Here is a 20841-nt window from a genome sequence, read left to right as displayed (position 1 = left end):
CTCAAACAGCAAACACCTCAAACAACAAATAAATCAAAACAACAAACACCTCAAACAGCAAACACCTCAAACAACAAACACCTCAAACATCAAACACCTCAAACAACAAACACCTAAAACAACAAACACCCCAAACAACAAACGCCTCAAACAACAAACACCTCAAACAACAAACACATCAAACAACAAAGACCTCAAACAACAAACACCCCAAACAGCAAACACCTCAAACAACAAACACCTCAAACAGCCAACACGTGTAAGAACAAATAACTCAAAAAATCAAACACCTCAAACAAGAAACACCTCAAACAACAAACACCCCAAACAACAAATACCTCAAACATCAAACACCTCAAACAACAAACACCTAAAACAACAAACACCCCAAACAACAAACGCCTCAAACAACAAACGCCTCAAACAACAAACACCTCAAACAACAAACACCCCAAACAACAAACACATCAAACAAAAAACACCTCAAACAGCAAACACCTCAAACAACAAACGTCCCAAGCAACAAACACCTGAAATAACAAACACCTTAAATAGCAAACACCTCAAACAACAAACACCTCAAACAACAAACACCTGAAACAACAAATATCTCAAACAACAAACACCTCAAACAACAAACACCTCAAACAACAAACACATCAAACAACAAACACCGGAAACAACAAACACCGGAAACAACAAATAACTCAAAACAACAAACACCTCAAACAACAAACACCTCAAACAACAAACACCTCAAACAACAAACACCTCAAACAACAAACACCTCAAACTACAAACACCTCAAACAACAAACACCTCAAACAACAAACACCTCAAACAACAAACACCTCAAACAACAAACACCTGAAACAACAAATATCTTAAACAACAAACACCTCAAACAACAAACACCTCAAACAACAAACACCTCAAACAACAAACACCTCAAACAACAAACACCTCCAACAACAAACACCTCAAACAACAAACACCTCAAACAACAAATATCTCAAACAACAAACACCTCAAACAACAAAAACCTCAAACAACAAACACCTCAAAAAGCAAACACCTCAAACAACAAACACCTCTAACAACAAACACCTCAAACAACAAACACCTCAAACAACAAACACCTCAAACAACAAATATCTCAAACAACAAACACCTCAAACAACAAACACCTCAAACAACAAACACCTCAAACAACAAACACCTCAAACAACAAATATCTCAAACAACAAACACCTCAAACAACAAATAACTCAAAACAACAAACACCCCAAACAGCAAACACCTCAAACAACAAACACCTCAAACAACAAACACCTCAAACAACAAACACCTCAAACAACAAACACTTCAAACAACAAACACCTCAAACAACAAACATCTCAAACAACAAACACCTCAAACAATAAACACCTCAAACAACAAATAACTCAAAACAACAAACACCCCAAACAGCAAACACCTCAAACAACAAACACCTCAAACAACAAACACCTCAAACAACAAACACCTCAAACAACAAACACTTCAAACAACAAACACCTCAAACAGCAAACACCTCAAACAACAAACGTCCCAAGCAACAAACACCTGAAACAACAAACACCTTAAATAGCAAACACCTCAAACAACAAACACCTCAAACAACAAACACCACAAACAACAAACACCTCAAACAACAAACACCTCAAACAACAAACACCTGAAACAACAAATATCTCAAACAACAAACACCTCAAACAACAAACACCTGAAACAACACATATCTCAAACAGCAAACACCTCAAACAACAAACACCTCAAACAACAAACACCTCAAACAACAAACACCTCAAACAACAAACACCTCAAACAACAAACACCTCAAACAACAAATATCTCAAACAACAAACACCTCAAACAACAAACACCTCAAACAACAAATAACTCAAAACAACAAACACCTCAAACAGCAAACACCTCAAACAACAAACACCTCAAACAACAAACACCACAAACAACAAACACCTCAAACAACAAACACCCCAAACAACAAACACCTCAAACAACAAACACCCCAAACAACAAATACCTCAAACATCAAACACCTCAAACAACAAACACCTAAAACAACAAACACCCCAAACAACAAACGCCTCAAACAACAAACACCTCAAACAACAAACACATCAAACAACAAAGACCTCAAACAACAAACACCCCAAACAGCAAACACCTCAAACAACAAACACCTCAAACAGCCAACACGTGAAAGAACAAATAACTCAAAAAATCAAACACCTCAAACAAGAAACACCTCAAACAACAAACACCCCAAACAACAAATACCTCAAACATCAAACACCTCAAACAACAAACACCTGAAACAACAAACACCCCAAACAACAAACGCCTCAAACAACAAACGCCTCAAACAACAAACACCTCAAACAACAAACACTCCAAACAACAAACACATCAAACAAAAAACACCTCAAACAGCAAACACCTCAAACAACAAACGTCCCAAGCAACAAACACCTGAAACAACAAACACCTTAAATAGCAAACACCTCAAACAACAAACACCTCAAACAACAAACACCTGAAACAACAAATATCTCAAACAACAAACACCTCAAACAAAAAACACCTCAAACAACAAACACATCAAACAACAAACACCTCAAACAACAAACACCTCAAACAACAAACACCTCAAACAACAAACACCTCAAACAACAAACACCTCAAACTACAAACACCTCAAACAACAAACACCTCAAACAACAAACACCTCAAACAACAAACACCTCAAACAACAAACACCTCAAACAACAAATATCTCAAACAACAAACATCTCAAACAACAAACACCTCAAACAACAAACACCTCAAACAACAAACACCTCAAACAACAAACACCTCAAACAACAAACACCTCAAACAACAAATATCTCAAACAACAAACATCTCAAACAACAAACACCTCAAACAACAAACACCTCAAACAACAAACACCTCAAACAACAAATATCTCAAACAACAAACACCTCAAACAACAAATAACTCAAAACAACAAAAACCTCAAACAGCAAACACCTCAAACAACAAACACCTCAAACATCAAACACCTCAAACAACAAACACCTAAAACAACAAACACCCCAAACAACAAACGCCTCAAACAACAAACACCTCAAACAAGAAACACATCAAACAACAAAGACCTCAAACAACAAACACCCCAAACAGCAAACACCTCAAACAACAAACACCTCAAACAGCCAACACGTGTAAGAACAAATAACTCAAAAAATCAAACACCTCAAACAAGAAACACCTCAAACAACAAACACCCCAAACAACAAATACCTCAAACATCAAACACCTCAAACAACAAACACCTAAAACAACAAACACCCCAAACAACAAACGCCTCAAACAACAAACGCCTCAAACAACAAACACCTCAAACAACAAACACCCCAAACAACAAACTCATCAAACAAAAAACACCTCAAACAGCAAACACCTCAAACAACAAACGTCCCAAGCAACAAACACCTGAAACAACAAACACCTTAAATAGCAAACACCTCAAACAAAAAACACCTCAAACAACAAACACCTCAAACAACAAATAACTCAAAACAACAAACACCTCAAACAGCAAACACCTCAAACAACAAACACCTCAAACATCAAACACCTCAAACAACAAACACCTAAAACAACAAACACCCCAAACAACAAACGCCTCAAACAACAAACACCTCAAACAACAAACACATCAAACAACAAAGACCTCAAACAACAAACACCCCAAACAGCAAACACCTCAAACAACAAACACCTCAAACAGCCAACACGTGTAAGAACAAATAACTCAAAAAATCAAACACCTCAAACAAGAAACACCTCAAACAACAAACACCCCAAACAACAAATACCTCAAACATCAAACACCTCAAACAACAAACACCTAAAACAACAAACACCCCAAACAACAAACGCGTCAAACAACAAACGCCTCAAACAACAAACACCTCAAACAACAAACACCCCAAACAACAAACACATCAAACAAAAAACACCTCAAACAGCAAACACCTCAAACAACAAACGTCCCAAGCAACAAACACCTGAAACAACAAACACCTTAAATAGCAAACACCTCAAACAACAAACACCTCAAACAACAAACACCTGAAACAACAAATATCTCAAACAACAAACACCTCAAACAACAAACACCTCAAACAACAAACACATCAAACAACAAACACCCCAAACAACAAACACCGGAAACAACAAATAACTCAAAATAACAAACACCTCAAACAACAAACACCTCAAACAACAAACACCTCAAACAACAAACACCTCAAACAACAAACACCTCAAACTACAAACACCTCAAACAACAAACACCTCAAACAACAAACACCTCAAACAACAAACACCTCAAACAACAAACACCTGAAACAACAAATATCTTAAACAACAAACACCTCAAACAACAAACACCTCAAACAACAAACACCTCAAACAGCAAACACCTCCAACAACAAACACCTCAAACAACAAACACCTCAAACAACAAATATCTCAAACAACAAACACCTCAAACAACAAACACCTCAAACAACAAACACCTCAAAAAGCAAACACCTCAAACAACAAACACCTCTAACAACAAACACCTCAAACAACAAACACCTCAAACAACAAACACCTCAAACAACAAATATCTCAAACAACAAACACCTCAAACAACAAACACCTCAAACAACAAACACCTCAAACAACAAACACCTCAAACAACAAATATCTCAAACAACAAACACCTCAAACAACAAATAACTCAAAACAACAAACACCCCAAACAGCAAACACCTCAAACAACAAACACCTCAAACAACAAACACCTCAAACAACAAACACCTCAAACAACAAACACTTCAAACAACAAACACCTCAAACAACATACATCTCAAACAACAAACACCTCAAACAATAAACACCTCAAACAACAAATAACTCAAAACAACAAACACCCCAAACAGCAAACACCTCAAACAACAAACACCTCAAACAACAAACACCTCAAACAACAAACACCTCAAACAACAAACACCTCAAACAACAAACACTTCAAACAGCAAACACCTCAAACAGCAAACACCTCAAACAACAAACGTCCCAAGCAACAAACACCTGAAACAACAAACACCTTAAATAGCAAACACCTCAAACAACAAACACCTCAAACAACAAACACCACAAACAACAAACACCTCAAACAACAAACACCTCAAACAACAAACACCTGAAACAACAAATATCTCAAACAACAAACACCTCAAACAACAAACACCTGAAACAACACATATCTCAAACAGCAAACACCTCAAACAACAAACACCTCAAACAACAAATAACTCAAAACAACAAACACCTCAAACAGCAAACACCTCAAACAACAAACACCTCGAACAACAAACACCTCAAACAACAAACACCTCAAATAACAAATATCTCAAACAACAAACACCTCAAACAACAAACACCTCAAACAACAAATAACTCAAAACAACAAACACCTCAAACAGCAAACACCTCAAACAACAAACACCTCAAACAACAAACACCCCAAACAACAAACACCTCAAACAACAAACACCCCAAACAACAAATACCTCAAACATCAAACACCTCAAACAACAAACACCTAAAACAACAAACACCCCAAACAACAAACGCCTCAAACAACAAACACCTCAAACAACAAACACATCAAACAACAAAGACCTCAAACAACAAACACCCCAAACAGCAAACACCTCAAACAACAAACACCTCAAACAGCCAACACGTGAAAGAACAAATAACTCAAAAAATCAAACACCTCAAACAAGAAACACCTCAAACAACAAACACCCCAAACAACAAATACCTCAAACATCAAACACCTCAAACAACAAACACCTGAAACAACAAACACCCCAAACAACAAACGCCTCAAACAACAAACGCCTCAAACAACAAACACCTCAAACAACAAACACCCCAAACAACAAACACATCAAACAAAAAACACCTCAAACAGCAAACACCTCAAACAACAAACGTCCCAAGCAACAAACACCTGAAACAACAAACACCTTAAATAGCAAACACCTCAAACAACAAACACCTCAAACAACAAACACCTGAAACAACAAATATCTCAAACAACAAACACCTCAAACAAAAAACACCTCAAACAACAAACACATCAAACAACAAACACCCCAAACAACAAACACCTGAAACAACAAATAACTCAAAACAACAAACACCTCAAACAACAAACACCTCAAACAACAAACACCTCAAACAACAAACACCTCAAACAACAAACACCTCAAACTACAAACACCTCAAACAACAAACACCTCAAACAACAAACACCTCAAACAACAAACACCTCAAACAACAAACACCTGAAACAACAAATATCTCAAACAACAAACATCTCAAACAACAAACACCTCAAACAACAAACACCTCAAACAACAAACACCTCAAACAACAAACACCACAAACAACAAACACCTCAAACAACAAACACCTCAAACAACAAATATCTCAAACAACAAACACCTCAAACAACAAACACCTCAAACAACAAACACCTCAAACAGCAAACACCTCAAACAACAAACACCTCTAACAACAAACACCTCAAACAACAAACACCTCAAACAACAAACACCTCAAACAACAAATATCTCAAACAACAAACACCTCAAACAACAAACACCTCAAACAACAAACACCTCAAACAACAAACACCTCAAACAACAAATATCTCAAACAACAAACACCTCAAACAACAAATAACTCAAAACAACAAAAACCTCAAACAGCAAACACCTCAAACAACAAACACCTTAAACATCAAACACCTCAAACAACAAACACCTAAAACAACAAACACCCCAAACAACAAACGCCTCAAACAACAAACACCTCAAACAACAAACACATCAAACAACAAAGACCTCAAACAACAAACACCCCAAACAGCAAACACCTCAAACAACAAACACCTCAAACAGCCAACACGTGTAAGAACAAATAACTCAAAAAATCAAACACCTCAAACAAGAAACACCTCAAACAACAAACACCCCAAACAACAAATACCTCAAACATCAAACACCTCAAACAACAAACACCTAAAACAACAAACACCCCAAACAACAAACGCCTCAAACAACAAACGCCTCAAACAACAAACACCTCAAACAACAAACACCCCAAACAACAAACACATCAAACAAAAAACACCTCAAACAGCAAACACCTCAAACAACAAACGTCCCAAGCAACAAACACCTGAAACAACAAACACCTTAAATAGCAAACACCTCAAACAACAAACACCTCAAACAACAAACACCTCAAACAACAAATAACTCAAAACAACAAACACCTCAAACAGCAAACACCTCAAACAACAAACACCTCAAACAACAAACACCTCAAACAACAAACACCTAAAACAACAAACACCCCAAACAACAAACGCCTCAAACAACAAACACCTCAAACAACAAACACATCAAACAACAAAGACCTCAAACAACAAACACCCCAAACAGCAAACACCTCAAACAACAAACACCTCAAACAGCCAACACGTGTAAGAACAAATAACTCAAAAAATCAAACACCTCAAACAAGAAACACCTCAAACAACCAACACCCCAAACAACAAATACCTCAAACATCAAACACCTCAAACAACAAACACCTAAAACAACAAACACCCCAAACAACAAACGCCTCAAACAACAAACGCCTCAAACAACAAACACCTCAAACAACAAACACCCCAAACAACAAACACATCAAACAAAAAACACCTCAAACAGCAAACACCTCAAACAACAAACGTCCCAAGCAACAAACACCTGAAACAACAAACACCTTAAATAGCAAACACCTCAAACAACAAACACCTCAAACAACAAACACCTGAAACAACAAATATCTCAAACAACAAACACCTCAAACAACAAACACCTCAAACAACAAACACATCAAACAACAAACACCCCAAACAACAAACACCTGAAACAACAAATAACTCAAAACAACAAACACCTCAAACAACAAACACCTCAAACAACAAACACCTCAAACAACAAACACCTCAAACAACAAACACCTCAAACTACAAACACCTCAAACAACAAACACCTCAAACAACAAACACCTCAAACAACAAACACCTCAAACAACAAACACCTGAAACAACAAATATCTTAAACAACAAACACCTCAAACAACAAACACCTCAAACAACAAACACCTCACACAACAAACACCTCAAACAACAAACACCTCCAACAACAAACACGTCAAACAACAAACATCTCAAACAACAAATATCTCAAACAACAAACACCTCAAACAACAAACACCTCAAACAACAAACACCTCAAAAAGCAAACACCTCAAACAACAAACACCTCTAACAACAAACACCTCAAACAACAAACACCTCAAACAACAAACACCTCAAACAACAAATATCTCAAACAACAAACACCTCAAACAACAAACACCTCAAACAACAAACACCTCAAACAACAAACACCTCAAACAACAAATATCTCAAACAACAAACACCTCAAACAACAAATAACTCAAAACAACAAACACCCCAAACAGCAAACACCTCAAACAACAAACACCTCAAACAACAAACACCTCAAACAACAAACACCTCAAACAACAAACACTTCAAACAACAAACACCTCAAACAACAAACATCTCAAACAACAAACACCTCAAACAATAAACACCTCAAACAACAAATAACTCAAAACAACAAACACCCCAAACAGCAAACACCTCAAACAACTAACACCTCAAACAACAAACACCTCAAACAACGAACATCTCAAACAACAAACACTTCAAACAACAAACACCTCAAACAACAAACATCTCAAACAACAAACACCTCAAACAACAAACACCTCAAACAACAAACACCTCAAAAAACAAACACCTCAAACAACAAACACCTCAAACAACAAACACCTGAAACAACAAATATCTCAAACAACATACACCTCAAACAACAAACACCTCAAACAACAAACACCTCAAACAACAAACACCTCAAACAACAGATAACTCAAATAACAAACAGCTCAAAAAGCAAACACCTCAAACAACAAATAACTCAAAACAACAAACACCTCAAATAGCAAACACCTCAAACAACAAACACCTCAAACAACAAACACCTCAAACAGCAAACACCTCAAACAACAAACACCTCAAACAACAAACACCTCAAACAGCAAATAACTCAAAACAACAAACACCACAAATAGCAAACACCTCAAACAACAAACACCTCAAACAACAAACACCTCAAACAACAAATAACTCAAAACAACAAACGCCTCAAACAACAAATAACTCAAAACAACAAACACCTGAAACAACAAACACCTCAAACAACAAACACATCAAACAACAAACAACTCAAACAACAAATAACTCAAAAACCTCAAACAACAAACACCTCAAACAACAAACACCTCAAACAACAAACACCTCAAACAACAAACACCTCAAACAACAAACACCTCAAACAACAAACACCCCAAACAACAAACACATCAAACAACAAACACCTCAAACAACAAACACCACAAACAACAAACACCTCAAACAACAAACACCTCAAACAACAAACACCTGAAACAACAAATATCTCAAACAACAAACACCTCAAACAACAAACGCCTCAAACAACAAACACCTCAAACAACAAACACCTCAAACAACAAACACCTCAAACAACAAACACCTCAAACATCAAACACCTCAAACAACAAACACCTCAAACAACAAATAACTCAAAACAACAAACACCTCAAACAGCAAATACCTCAAACAGCAAACACCTCAAACAACAAACACCTCAAACAACAAACACCTCAAACAACAAACACCTCAAACATCAAACACCTCAAACAACAAACACCTCAAACAACAAACACCTCAAACAACAAACAGCTCAAACAACAAACACCTCAAACAACAAACACCTCAAACAACAAATAACTCAAAACAACAAACACCTCAAACAGCAAATACCTCAAACAACAAACACCTCAAACAACAAACACCTCAAACAACAAACACCTCAAACAACAAACACCTCAAACATCAAACACCCCAAACAACAAACACATCAAACAACAAAGACCTCAAACAACAAACACCCCAAACAACAAACACATCAAACAACAAACACCTCAAACAACAAACACCACAAACAACAAACACCTCAAACAACAAACACCCCAAACAACAAACTCCCCAAACAACAAACACCCCAAACAACAAACATCTCAAACAACAAATACCTCAAACATCAAACACCCCAAACAACAAACACATCAAACAACAAAGACCTCAAACAACAAACAGCCCAAACAACAAACACATCAAACAACAAACACCTCAAACAACAAACACCACAAACAACAAACACCTCAAACAACAAACACCCCAAACAACAAACACCCCAAACAACAAATACCTCAAACATCAAACACCTCAACATCAAACACCTAAAACAACAAACACCCCAAACAACAAACACGTCAAACAACACACACCCCAAACAACAAGCACCTCAAACAACAAACACCTAAAACAACAAACACCCCAAACAATAAACACCTCAAACAACAAACACCCCAAACAACAAATACCTCAATCAACAAACACCTCAAACAACAAATAACTCAAAACAACAAACACCTCAAATAGCAAACACCTCAAACAACAAACACCTCAAACAACAAACACCTCAAACAACAAATAACTCAAAACAACAAACACCTCAAACAACAAATAACTCAAAACAACAAACACCTCAAACAACAAACTCCCCAAACAACAAACACCTCAAACAACAAACACCTCAAACATCAAACACCTCAAACAACAAACACCTCAAACAGCAAACACCTCAAACAACAAACACCTGAAACAACAAATAACTCAAAACAACAAACACCTCAAACAACAAACACCTCAAACAACAAACACCTCACACAACAAATAACTCAAAAAAACAAACACCTCAAACAACAAACACCTCAAACAACAAACACCCCAAACAAACACCTCAAACATCAAACACCTCAAACAACAAACACCTAAAACAACATACACCCCAAACAACAAACACCTCAAACAACAAACACCCCAAACAACAAACACATCAAAGAACAAACACCCCAAACAACAAACACCTGAAACAACAATTAACTCAAAACAACAAACACCTCAAACAACAAACACCTCAAACAACAAACACCTCAAACATCAAACACCCCAAACAACAAACACATCAAACAACAAACACCTCAAACAACAAACACCTCAAACACCAAACACCCCAAACAACAAACACCCCAAACAACAAACACCCCAAACAACAAACACCCCAAACAACAAATACCTCAAACATCAAACACCTCAAACAACAAACACCTAAAACAACAAACACCCCAAACAACAAACACCTCAATAAATAAACACCCCAAACAACAAACACCTCAAACAGCAAACACCTCAAACAGCAAACACCTGAAACAACAAACACCCCAAACAACAAATACATCAAACACCTCAAACAACAAACACCTAAAACAACAAACACCCCAAACAACAAACGCCTCAAACAACAAACACCTCAAACAACAAACACCCCAAACAACAAACACATCAAACAACAAACACCTCGAACAACAAACACCTCAAACATCAAACACCTCAAACAACAAACACCTCAAACATCAAACACCTCAAACAACAAACACCTCAAACAACAAATAACTCAAAACAACAAACACCTCAAACAGCAAATACCTCAAACAGCAAACACCTCAAACAACAAACACCTCAAACAACAAACACCTCAAACAACAAACACCTCAAACATCAAACACCTCAAACAACAAACACCTCAAACAACAAACACCTCAAACAACAAACACCTCAAACAACAAACACCTCAAACAACAAACACGTCAAACAACAAATAACTCAAAACAACAAACACCTCAAACAGCAAATACCTCAAACAACAAACACCTCAAACAACAAACACCTCAAACAACAAACACCTCAAACAACAAACACCTCAAACATCAAACACCCCAAACAACAAACACATCAAACAACAAAGACCTCAAACAACAAACACCCCAAACAACAAACACATCAAACAACAAACACCTCAAACAACAAACACCACAAACAACAAACACCTCAAACAACAAACACCCCAAACAACAAACTCCCCAAACAACAAACACCCCAAACAACAAACATCTCAAACAACAAATACCTCAAACATCAAACACCCCAAACAACAAACACATCAAACAACAAAGACCTCAAACAACAAACAGCCCAAACAACAAACACATCAAACAACAAACACCTCAAACAACAAACACCACAAAGAACAAACACCTCAAACAACAAACACCCCAAACAACAAATACCTCAAACATCAAACACCTCAACATCAAACACCTAAAACAACAAACACCCCAAACAACAAACACGTCAAACAACACACACCCCAAACAACAAGCACCTCAAACAACAAACACCTAAAACAACAAACACCCCAAACAACAAACACCTCAAACAACAAACACCCCAAACAACAAATACCTCAATCAACAAACACCTCAAACAACAAATAACTCAAAACAACAAACACCTCAAATAGCAAACACCTCAAACAACAAACACCTCAAACAACAAACACCTCAAACAACAAATAACTCAAAACAACAAACACCTCAAACAACAAATAACTCAAAACAACAAACACCTCAAACAACAAACTCCCCAAACAACAAACACCTCAAACAACAAACACCTCAAACATCAAACACCTCAAACAACAAACACCTCAAACAGCAAACACCTCAAACAACAAACACCTGAAACAACAAATAACTCAAAACAACAAACACCTCAAACAACAAACACCTCAAACAACAAACACCTCACACAACAAATAACTCAAAAAAACAAACACCTCAAACAACAAACACCTCAAACAACAAACACCCCAAACAAACACCTCAAACATCAAACACCTCAAACAACAAACACCTAAAACAACATACACCCCAAACAACAAACACCTCAAACAACAAACACCCCAAACAACAAACACATCAAAGAACAAACACCCCAAACAACAAACACCTGAAACAACAATTAACTCAAAACAACAAACACCTCAAACAACAAACACCTCAAACAACAAACACCTCAAACATCAAACACCCCAAACAACAAACACATCAAACAACAAACACCTCAAACAACAAACACCTCAAACACCAAACACCCCAAACAACAAACACCCCAAACAACAAACACCCCAAACAACAAACACCCCAAACAACAAATACCTCAAACATCAAACACCTCAAACAACAAACACCTAAAACAACAAACACCCCAAACAACAAACACCTCAATAAATAAACACCCCAAACAACAAACACCTCAAACAGCAAACACCTCAAACAGCAAACACCTGAAACAACAAACACCCCAAACAACAAATACCTCAAACATCAAACACCTCAAACAACAAACACCTAAAACAACAAACACCCCAAACAACAAACGCCTCAAACAACAAACACCTCAAACAACAAACACCCCAAACAACAAACACATCAAACAACAAACACCTCGAACAACAAACACCCCAAACAAGAAACACCTCAAACAAGAAACACATGAAACAACAAAAACCTGAAACGACAAACACCTCAAACAACAAACACATGAAACAACAAACACCTCAAACAACAAAAACCTCAAACAAAAAACACCTGAAACAACAAATATCTCAGACAACAAACACCTCAAACAACAAACACCTCAAACAACAAACACATCAAACAACAAACACCCCAAACAACAAATCCCTGAAACAACAAATAACTCAAAACAACAAACACCTCAAACAACAAACACCTCAAAAAACAAACACCTCAAACAACAAACACCACAAACAACAAACACCACAAACAACAAACACCTCAAACAACAAACACCTCAAACAACAAACACCTGAAACAACAAATATCTCAAACAACAAACACCTCAAACAACAAACACCTCAAACAACAAACACCTCAAACAACAAACACCTGAAACAACAAATATCTCAAACAACAAACACCTCAAACAACAAACACCTGAAACAACACATATCTCAAACAACAAACACCTCAAACAACAAACACCTCAAACAGCAAACACCTCAAACAGCAAACACCTCAAACAACAAACACCTCAAACAACAAACACCTCAAACAACAAACACCTCAAACAACAAACACCTCAAACAACAAACACCTGAATCAACAAATATCTCAAACAACAAACACCTCAAACAACAAACACCTCAAACAACAAACACCTCAAACAACAAATATCTCAAACAACAAACACCTCAAACAACAAACACCTCCAACTACAAATAACTCAAAACAACAAACACCTCAAACAGCAAACACCTCAAACAACAAACACCTCAAACAACAAACACCTCAAACAACAAACACCTCAAACAACAAACACCACAAACAACAAACGCCTCAAACAACAAACACCCCAAACAACAAACACATCAAACAACAAAGACCTCAAACAACAAACACCTCAAACAACAAACACCTGAAACAACACATATCTCAAACAACAAACACCTCAAACAACAAACACCTCAAACAACAAACACCTCAAACAACAAACACCTCAAACAACAAACACCTCAAACAACAAACACCTGAATCAACAAATATCTCAAACAACAAACACCTCAAACAACAAACACCTCAAACAACAAACACCTCAAACAACAAATATCTCAAACAACAAATACCTCAAACAACAAACACCTCCAACTACAAATAACTCAAAACAACAAACACCTCAAACAGCAAACACCTCAAACAACAAACACCTCAAACAACAAACACCTCAAACAACAAACACCTCAAACAACAAACACCACAAACAACAAACGCCTCAAACAACAAACACCCCAAACAACAAACACATCAAACAACAAAGACCTCAAACAACAAACACCCCAAACAGCAAACACCTCAAACAACAAACACCTCAAACAGCCAACACCTGAAAGAACAAATAACTCAAAAAAACAAACACCTCAAGCAAGAAACATCTCAAACAACAAACACCTCAAACAACAAATACCTCAAACATCAAACACCTCAAACAACAAACACCTAAAACAACAAACACCCCAAACAACAAACGCCTCAAACAACAAACGCCTCAAACAACAAACACCTCAAACAACAAACACCTCAAACAACAAACACCTCAAACAGCAAACACCTCAAACAACAAACGTCCCAAGCAACAAACACCTGAAACAACAAACACCTTAAATAGCAAACACCTCAAACAACAAACACCTCAACAACAAACACCTGAAACAACAAACATATCAAACAACAAACACCCCAAACAACAAACACCTGAAACAACAAATAACTCAAAACAACAAACACCTCAAACAACAAACACCTCAAACAACAAACACCTCAAACAACAAACACCTCAAACAACAAACACCTCAAACTACAAACACCTCAAACAACAAACACCTCAAACAACAAACACCTCAAACAACAAACACCTCAAACAACAAACACCTGAAACAACAAATATCTCAAACAACAAACACCTCAAACAACAAACACCTCAAACAACAAACACCTCAAACAACAAACACCTCAAACAACAAACACCTCAAACAACAAACACCTCAAACAACAAACACCTCAAACAACAAATATCTCAAACAACAAACACCTCAAACAACAAACACCTCAAACAGCAAACACCTCAAACAGCAAACACCTCAAACAACAAACACCTCTAACAACAAACACCTCAAACAACACCTCAAACAACAAACTCCTCAAACAACAAATATCTCAAACAACAAACACCTCAAACAACAAACACCTCAAACAACAAACACCTCAAACAACAAACACCTCAAACAACAAATATCTCAAACAACAAACACCTCAAACAACAAATAACTCAAAACAACAAACACCTCAAACAGCAAACACCTCAAACAACAAACACCTCAAACAACAAACACCTCAAACAAACACCTCAAACAACAAACACTTCAAACAACAAACACCTCAAACAACAAACACCTCAAACAACAAACACCTCAAACAACAAACACCTCAAACAACAAACACCTCAAACAACAAATATCTCAAACAACAAACACCTCAAACAACAAACACCTCAAACAACAAACACCTCAAACAACAAACACCTGAAACAACAAACACCTGAAACAACAAATATCTCAAACAACATACACCTCAAACAACAAACACCTCAAACAACAAACACCTCAAACAACAAACACCTGAAACAACAGATAACTCAAACAACAAACACCTCAAAAAGCAAACACCTCAAACAACAAATAACTCAAAACAACAAACACCTCAAATAGCAAACACCTCAAACAACAAACACCTCAAACAACAAACACCTCAAACAGCAAACACCTCAAACAACAAACACCTCAAACAACAAACACCTCAAACAACAAACACCTCAAACAACAAACACCTCAAACAACAAACACCTCAAACAACAAACACCTCAAACAACAAATATCTCAAACAACAAACACCTCAAACAACAAACACCTCAAACAACAAACACCTCAAACAGCAAAGACCTCAAACAACAAACACCTCTAACAACAAACACCTCAAACAACAAACACCTCAAACAACAAACACCTCAAACAACAAACACCTCAAACAACAAACACCTCAAACAACAAACACCTCAAACAACAAACACCTCAAACAACAAACACCTCAAACAACAAATATCTCAAACAACAAACACCTCAAACAACAAACACCTCAAACAACAAACACCTCAAACAGCAAAGACCTCAAACAACAAACACCTCTAACAACAAACACCTCAAACAACAAACGCCTCAAACAACAATCACCTCAAACAACAAACACCCCAAACAACAAACACATCAAACAAAAAACACCTCAAACAGCAAACACCTCAAACAACAAACGTCCCAAGCAACAAACACCTGAAACAACAAACACCTTAAATAGCAAACACCTCAAACAACAAACACCTCAAACAACAAACACCTGAAACAACAAATATCTCAAACAACAAACACCTCAAACAACAAACACCTCAAACAACAAACACATCAAACAACAAACACCCCAAACAACAAACACCTGAAACAACAAATAACTCAAAACAACAAACACCTCAAACAACAAACACCTCAAACAACAAACACCTCAAACAACAAACACCTCAAACAACAAACACCTCAAACTACAAACACCTCAAACAACAAACACCTCAAACAACAAACACCTCAAACAACAAACACCTCAAACAACAAACACCTGAAACAACAAATATCTTAAACAACAAACACCTCAAACAACAAACACCTCAAACAACAAACACCTCAAACAACAAACACATCAAACAACAAACACCTCCAACAACAAACACCTCAAACAACAAACACCTCAAACAACAAATATCTCAAACAACAAACACCTCAAACAACAAACACCTCAAACAACAAACACCTCAAAAAGCAAACACCTCAAACAACAAACACCTCTAACAACAAACACCTCAAACAACAAACACCTCAAACAACAAACACCTCAAACAACAAATATCTCAAACAACAAACACCTCAAACAACAAACACCTCAAACAACAAACACCTCAAACAACAAACACCTCAAACAACAAATATCTCAAACAACAAACACCTCAAACAACAAATAACTCAAAACAACAAACACCCCAAACAGCAAACACCTCAAACAACAAACACCTCAAACAACAAACACCTCAAACAACAAACACCTCAAACAACAAACACTTCAAACAACAAACACCTCAAACAACAAACATCTCAAACAACAAACACCTCAAACAATAAACACCTCAAACAACAAATAACTCAAAACAACAAACACCCCAAACAGCAAACACCTCAAACAACTAACACCTCAAACAACAAACACCTCAAACAACGAACACCTCAAACAACAAACACTTCAAACAACAAACACCTCAAACAACAAACATCTCAAACAACAAACACCTCAAACAACAAACACCTCAAACAACAAACACCTCAAAAAACAAACACCTCAAACAACAAACACCTCAAACAACAAACACCTGAAACAACAAATATCTCAAACAACATACACCTCAAACAACAAACACCTCAAACAACAAACACCTCAAACAACAAACACCTCAAACAACAGATAACTCAAACAACAAACACCTCAAAAAGCAAACACCTCAAACAACAAATAACTCAAAACAACAAACACCTCAAATAGCAAACACCTCAAACAACAAACACCTCAAACAACAAACACCTCAAACAGCAAACACCTCAAACAACAAACACCTCAAACAACAAACACCTCAAACAGCAAATAACTCAAAACAACAAACACCACAAATAGCAAACACCTCAAACAACAAACACCTCAAACAACAAACACCTCAAACAACAAATAACTCAAAACAACAAATGCCTCAAACAACAAATAACTCAAAACAACAAACACCTGAAACAACAAACACCTCAAACAACAAACACATCAAACAACAAACAACTCAAACAACAAATAACTCAAAAACCTCAAACAACAAACACCTCAAACAACAAACACCTCAAACAACAAACACCTCAAACAACAAACACCTCAAACAACAAACACCTCAAACAACAAACACCCCAAACAACAAACACATCAAACAACAAACACCTCAAACAACAAACACCACAAACAACAAACACCTCAAACAACAAACACCTCAAACAACAAACACCTGAAACAACAAATATCTCAAACAACAAACACCTCAAACAACAAACGCCTCAAACAATAAACACCTCAAACAACAAACACCTCAAACAACAAACACCTCAAACAACAAACACCTCAAACATCAAACACCTCAAACAACAAACACCTCAAACAACAAATAACTCAAAACAACAAACACCTCAAACAGCAAATACCTCAAACAGCAAACACCTCAAACAACAAACACCTCAAACAACAAACACCTCAAACAACAAACACCTCAAACATCAAACACCTCAAACAACAAACACCTCAAACAACAAACACCTCAAACAACAAACAGCTCAAACAACAAACACCTCAAACAACAAACACCTCAAACAACAAATAACTCAAAACAACAAACACCTCAAACAGCAAATACCTCAAACAACAAACACCTCAAACAACAAACACCTCAAACAACAAACACCTCAAACAACAAACACCTCAAACATCAAACACCCCAAACAACAAACACATCAAACAACAAAGACCTCAAACAACAAACACCCCAAACAACAAACACATCAAACAACAAACACCTCAAACAACAAACACCACAAACAACAAACACCTCAAACAACAAACACCCCAAACAACAAACTCCCCAAACAACAAACACCCCAAACAACAAACATCTCAAACAACAAATACCTCAAACATCAAACACCCCAAACAACAAACACATCAAACAACAAAGACCTCAAACAACAAACAGCCCAAACAACAAACACATCAAACAACAAACACCTCAAACAACAAACACCACAAACAACAAACACCTCAAACAACAAACACCCCAAACAACAAACACCCCAAACAACAAATACCTCAAACATCAAACACCTCAACATCAAACACCTAAAACAACAAACACCCCAAACAACAAACACGTCAAACAACAAACACCCCAAACAACAAGCACCTCAAACAACAAACACCTAAAACAACAAACACCCCAAACAACAAACACCTCAAACAACAAACACCTCAAACAACAAACACCTCAAACATCAAACACCTCAACATCAAACACCTCAAACAACAAACACCTCAAACAACAAACACCTCAAACAACAAACACCTCAAACAACAAATAACTCAAAACAACAAACACCTCAAACAGCAAATACCTCAAACAACAAACACCTCAAACAACAAACACCTCAAACAACAAACACCTCAAACAACAAACACCTCAAACATCAAACACCCCAAACAACAAACACATCAAACAACAAAGACCTCAAACAACAAACACCCCAAACAACAAACACATCAAACAACAAACACCTCAAACAACAAACACCACAAACAACAAACACCTCAAACAACAAACACCCCAAACAACAAACTCCCCAAACAACAAACACCCCAAACAACAAACATCTCAAACAACAAATACCTCAAACATCAAACACCCCAAACAACAAACACATCAAACAACAAAGACCTCAAACAACAAACAGCCCAAACAACAAACACATCAAACAACAAACACCTCAAACAACAAACACCACAAACAACAAACACCTCAAACAACAAACACCCCAAACAACAAATACCTCAAACATCAAACACCTCAACATCAAACACCTAAAACAACAAACACCCCAAACAACAAACACGTCAAACAACACACACCCCAAACAACAAGCACCTCAAACAACAAACACCTAAAACAACAAACACCCCAAACAACAAACACCTCAAACAACAAACACCCCAAACAACAAATACCTC

Source organism: Scyliorhinus torazame, chromosome 27 (assembly GCF_047496885.1).
Source record: "Scyliorhinus torazame isolate Kashiwa2021f chromosome 27, sScyTor2.1, whole genome shotgun sequence".
NCBI lineage: Eukaryota > Metazoa > Chordata > Chondrichthyes > Carcharhiniformes > Scyliorhinidae > Scyliorhinus > Scyliorhinus torazame.
Note: the sequence above shows the minus strand (reverse complement) of the source record.